This window comes from Macaca fascicularis, chromosome 5, assembly GCF_037993035.2.
Source record: "Macaca fascicularis isolate 582-1 chromosome 5, T2T-MFA8v1.1".
Classification (NCBI taxonomy): domain Eukaryota; kingdom Metazoa; phylum Chordata; class Mammalia; order Primates; family Cercopithecidae; genus Macaca; species Macaca fascicularis.
In genome coordinates, this window is record NC_088379.1 from 182,698,141 (window position 1) to 182,704,140 (window position 6,000).

Sequence of the window (6,000 nt, forward strand, 5' to 3'; positions counted from 1 at the left end):
CTGGCTTTTTACAAGTTAAACACTTCTTTATGCCTTGTCTCTCCCCTCACATTTTATCTTAGACAATGAGAAGGTGCCAGACGGCACTTTAAATATTCTACCTGAAAATCTCCTTAGCCGGGTCATCAAGTTCAATGGGCACTTTTCCTGGTTTTCTCATTACTGCAGATGACAGCGTTGTCAACACTTCGCCGTCTGCAAAATATGGGCCTTTCCCCCCCCCTTCCAATACCAGTTCCCCTCCTTTGACTCTTCACTAGCAGCCTCCTGGGGGCCTCTACATACCTCACTAATGATTTTCTCAGGACGGACTTCAGGCTGTCACCCACTTTCTGGTTCTAACACCAGTGTCACAGATTCAAGACTCATTTCTGGTATCCAATTCTGTTCCACTTATCATTGATACATAAAAAGTACCTCAAAATATAGTGACTTTATGCCAATCCTTAATTTTAGTAACAAACTTGTAATTTGGGTAGGACTATGCCGGGTCAGCTTATCCCTGCTATGCCCGCTGTTCGCTGGAGTCAGATTGATTCAGGGCTTAGGGATTAATTTTCAAGGTGACTTGTTCATGTTGGGGGCGTGATGGCACAAGCAGGCAGCTGTAGGCTCATGCAGGGTTCAGTTTCTCTCCAGGCTGGTTACTCAGTGGGCTGCTTGGGCTTCATGATAGCATGGTGCCTGGGTTCTAAGAATGAACATCTCAGGAGAATCAAGTAGCAACTGTCTGGTCATTTTATGACTTAGCTTCAGAAGTCACATAATGTCACTTTAGAAATAATTACCAGTCCACCCAAATTCAAGGGGAGAGGGATAATATACATCCCACCTCTGGAGAATAAAATTCTCAATATTTTATTTTAAAAACAGTATGTTGGATGGGAGATTATTATAATCTGTCTCACACCATTGAACTATTTCCCTGTTAAATAATGTGTCTTTGTTTTTCTATTTGAGGATAAACAGTGCCACAAGTATTATTTTAGTGCATTTTTTTTTGAGAACACATGTTTACATTTGTGTAATCATCTAGAAGCTTAACTATCAGATGTTAGGATTTGTATATGATTAGCTTTAGAAGATGATGCCAAACAGGTTTCACAACTGGATTACAGGCATGCCTCATTTGGTTGTGCTTCTCGGATACTGTGTTTTTATTTATTTAATTAATTTATTATTATTATTTTATTTTTGATATGGAGTCTCTCTCTGTTGCCCTGGCTGAAATGCAGTGGCATGAACTTGGCTCACTACAACCTCTGCCTCCTAGGTTCAAGCGATTCTCCTGTCTCAGCCTCCCGAGTAGCTGGGATTACAGGTGTGCACCACCACACCTGGCTAATTTTTTCTATTGTTAGTAGAGACAGGGTTCCTCCATGTTGGCCAGGCTGGTTTCGAACTCCTGACCTCAGGTGATCTGCCCACCTTGGCCTCCCAAAGTGCTGGGATTACAGGTGTGAGCTACTGCATCTGGCCAGATACTGTTTTTTTTGTTTGTTTGTTTGTTTGTTTGTTTTAACAAATGGAAAGTTTGTGGCAACCTTGTATCTAACAAGTCTATTGGTGCCTTTTTTTTTTTTTTTTTTTAAACAACAAGCACTCACTTCATCTCTTTGTGTCACATTTCGGTAATTTTTGCCATATTTAAAACTTTTAAATTATTATATCTGTTACGATCTGTGATTAGCGATCTTTGATGTTAATATTGCCATTATTTTTGGGTGCCACAAATTGTGCCCATATAAGATGACAAACTTGATAGATGTATGTGTTGTGACTGCTCCATCAATTGGCTTTTCTCCAATCTCCTTCTTTCTTTTGGGGCCTTCGCTGAGACACAATGATACTGAAATTAGGCGAGTGAATAACCCTATAATGACCTCTAGTGTTCAAGTGAAAGGAAGAGTTGCACAACTCTGACCTTAAATCAAAAGCTAGAAATGATTAAGCTTAGTGATGATGGCATGTTGCATATTGAGATAGACTGGAAGCTAAGACTCTTGGGCCAAATAGCCAAATTGCGAATACAAAGGAAAAGTTCCTGAAGGAAAGTAAAAGTGATACTCCAATGTACATATGAATGATAGGCCTTATTGCTGATATGCAGAAAGTTTGAGTGGTCTGGATAGGTCGAACCAACCATAGCATTCTCTTAAAGCCAATGCCTAATCCAGAGCAAGGCCCAACTCTCTTAAATTCTGTGAAGTCTAAGATTGGTGAGGAAGCCGCAGAAGAAATTTTGAAGCAAGCAGAGGTTGGTTCATGAGGTTTAAAAAAAGAAACTATCACCATAACATAAAAGTTCACAGTGAAATAGCAAGGTCTGACGGAGAAGCAGCAGTGAATTATCCAGAATATCTAGCTAAGAAAATTGATGAAGGTGGCTGCACTAAACAACAGATTTTGAATGTAAATGAAACAGCCTTCTGCTGGAAGAAGATGCCATTTGAGGTCTTGCTAGTTAGAGAGGGGAAGTCAAGGCCTGGATTCAAAGTTTCAAAGGACAGACTGACTCTCTTGTTTGGGGTTATGCAACTGGTGACTTTAACTTGAAGGCAATGCTCATTTACTGTTCCCCAAATCCTAGGACCCCTGAGAATTACATTAAATATACTCTGCTTATGCTCTAGAAATGGAAGAACAAAGTCTGAATGACAGCACATCTATTTGCAGCATGGTTTACTGAATAATTTAAGCCCACTGTTGAGACTTACTGCTTGGAAAAAAAAGATTGCTTTCAAAAGATTATTGCTCATTGACAATGCACCTGGTCACCCAAGAGCTCTGATGAACAGGTACAAGGAGATAAATGTTTTAATGCTTGCTAACACATCATTCATTCATTCTGCAGCCTATGAACGAAGGAGTAATTTAGATTTTGAAGTCTTATTATTTAAGAAATACATTCTGTAAGGCAGTTGGTCCCATAGATAGTGATTCCTTTGATAGATCTGGGCAAAGTCAATTGAAAACCTTCTGAAAAGAATTCACCACTTTAGATCTCATCAAGAACATTCATGATTTATGGAAGGAGGTCAAAATATCAAGATTAATAGGAATTTTTAAGAAATTGATTCCAACTGTCATGGTTGACTTTGAGGGGTTCAAGACTTCGGTGGTGGAAGTTTTTGCAGATGTGGTGGAAATAGTAAGAAAACTAGAACTAGAAGTGGAGCCTGAGGATGTGACTGAATTGCTGCAATTTCATGATAAAATTTGGATGGATAAGGATTGCTTCTTATAGATGAACAAAGAAAGTTGTTCATGAGATCGAATCTCCTGGTGAAGATGCTGTGAGCATTGTTGAAACAACAAGGATTTAGAATATTACATAATATTAGTTGATAAAGGCAGTGGCAGAATTTGAAAGGATTGACTCCAATTTTGAAAGAAGCTCTACTGTGGGTAAAATGCTATCAAACAGGACTGTAAGCTGTAGAAAAATATTTCATAAAGGCAATAGTTAATCAATGTGGCAAACTTTATTGTCGTCTTTAAGAAATTGTGACAGCCATCCCATCTTTCTTCCAACAGCACTCTAATTAGTCAGCAGCCATCAACATCTAGGCCTGATCCTCCACCAGTAAAAGATTATGACTAGGTGAAGATTCAAATGACCATTAGCATTTTTTTAGCAATAAAATATTTTAAAATTAGGGTCTGTACATGTTTCTTTAAAGACATAATTCTATTGCACATTTTTAGACTACAGCATAGCATAATATAATTTTTGTATCCATTGGGAAAACTAAAACATTTATGTGACTTGTTTTATTATCATACTGGTTTTATTGAAGTAGTCTGTAAGTGAACCCACATATCTCTGATGTATGCCTGTTTATGATTTTACAATCCCACTAACAGTTTATTTCCACTCCTCAAAAGTACTTGTATTTTTGTGGGCTAATAATAGCTGACAATTATTTGCTCCTTGTCCTTGAGAAGGAAAGTCTGCTTCTCTTCCCTTTCAATCAGCTCTTGGCCCAGCAGACTGCAACAGAATTGAAGCTGTAGGACTTTCAAAGCTAATTAGAAATTATGAAAAACCCAAACCTTGTGGTTTCCGTTTGTGCATCTTGAGATCCCCTTAATGAGAGCTACACACCCCAATGGAAGTGGTCTGACCACCCTGAGATCATGTGCTGAAGGTCTTGTTGACAGTATGGTCCCAGCCTTCTAGGACATTTTCTAGATGCCTGTCACATGAGTGAAGTTGTCTTGAGTATTGCCCACCAGCCCACCCGCTAGACTAGTCTTGAATACTGCTAATGATTTCCATCAAGGCCGTGACAGAAGAATCACCAGTGTAAGGCTGCTGGATTCTTGACTCATGACATCATGAGATAGAAATAAGGAAATGGAAATGTAATGAGAAAGACATAATGAGATATAAAATTGAAGTGTTTTAATCTATTAAGTTTTGGGGTAGTTCATTCTGCTGCAACAGATAACTGGAAGGGTATTGTTGTTTTAGCCATTAAGATGGCTGTTTTGCTTTAGCCATTATGATGTACATGCAGTAATATAGCACGGTGCTTTTAGTTTGCATTTCACTGACTATTACAGTGCTGAGCAAGTTTCTATATTTCAATAATCTTTATTGACGTGCCTATGCAGTTTTTTTTCTTTTGCCATTTCACATTGAGATTATTTTTCTTTGTGGTTTCCGGACTGTTTACATTACATTGACCTATATAGAGTTGGGATATTTAAAAATTTCTCCTTTCATTCTGTTTCCTATTGCTTTATTCATCTTGAAGCTTGATTAATGGTCCTATACAGATTTAGGATTATGATACTTTCCAGATATGTTGGCCCTTTGCGACAGTTATCTTTTAACACAGTATTTTATAATAACTACACAAATCTGGTAGCCAAAATAAGGAGGAATGGGATGGGCAATGACAGTGGAATGACTGGGCAAAGTTTTTGGTTATAGATTCACAGATGCAACTGCAATTCGCTGGGGGCACGTAGGCAATTCTGCCAAGCTTGGCTTAGCGCTCCCATAAGTTTCATAAAACTGTGCTCCCCTCCAGGTGGTTCTCATGTTCACAAGTCTCTCCTATCATGTTGTCTGCTAGCCTTCTTGAAATATTCTAAGTGTGGCCCCTCGGCCCAACACACACACACACACACACCAGGGAGAAATTAAAAGCACATGATACTCTTTCAAGCCCTTGCTTTCAATAAATCTGCTAATTTCCTTTTAGCCAAAGCAAGTTTATCAGTCTGTACCCAATCAGGAGAAAGAGATGACACCATTATTTAAATAGAAGAAGTTTAATATAAATAATTATGAAACTATATTAGCTTCATAAAGATGAAGCTATCTTTATATAACTATCTTTACATACAGATGTAAAGATAGTTAATAGGTGCTCTAGGGTTGCAAGAAAATAAATAAATGAGGGGAAAACTAATAAAGAGGGTGGTGTTCTTCCAAGGCTAGAGATCAAATCTTATTAAAGAAGCTGTGGCTTTAGCTTACTTGAGGACAGTAACACACACTGATGGCATCTGCCAGAGTTAGTTCAGTCACCTGGTAATCAGGCTATAACTTTCATGCACGTGAAGGTGAGCTGAGACTTGGGGGTAGGTATGCAATGAGAGTTGGAATGTCACTATCATTGGCAAACACACAAAAAGAACACAAAGTTCATGTAGAGAAGGCCATGAAGAGTACCCAGGGCAACAGAGAGCTGGGGCTTGTGATTGGGTTCATACAATCATGTCACTGATGTATGCATGAAGCCTGAAGCACGTGATTTCCATGTCAGGAGGGCCCCTGGAACCAACCTTCCAGGGTGCAGATAAACCTAGGCTGGCAGGATATTACACAGGGTGCTTCTGTGGGTATGAGGCTGGGAGCATGCAGTATTTACAGCCGGAGAGCTGTGAGAAATACAGCTCTATCCTGCAGACAAGATAAAGGCACATAGGGAGAGTAGGGTGCTACTAGGAGGCTTGGAACATGTGATGTCTGTATTAGGGGCT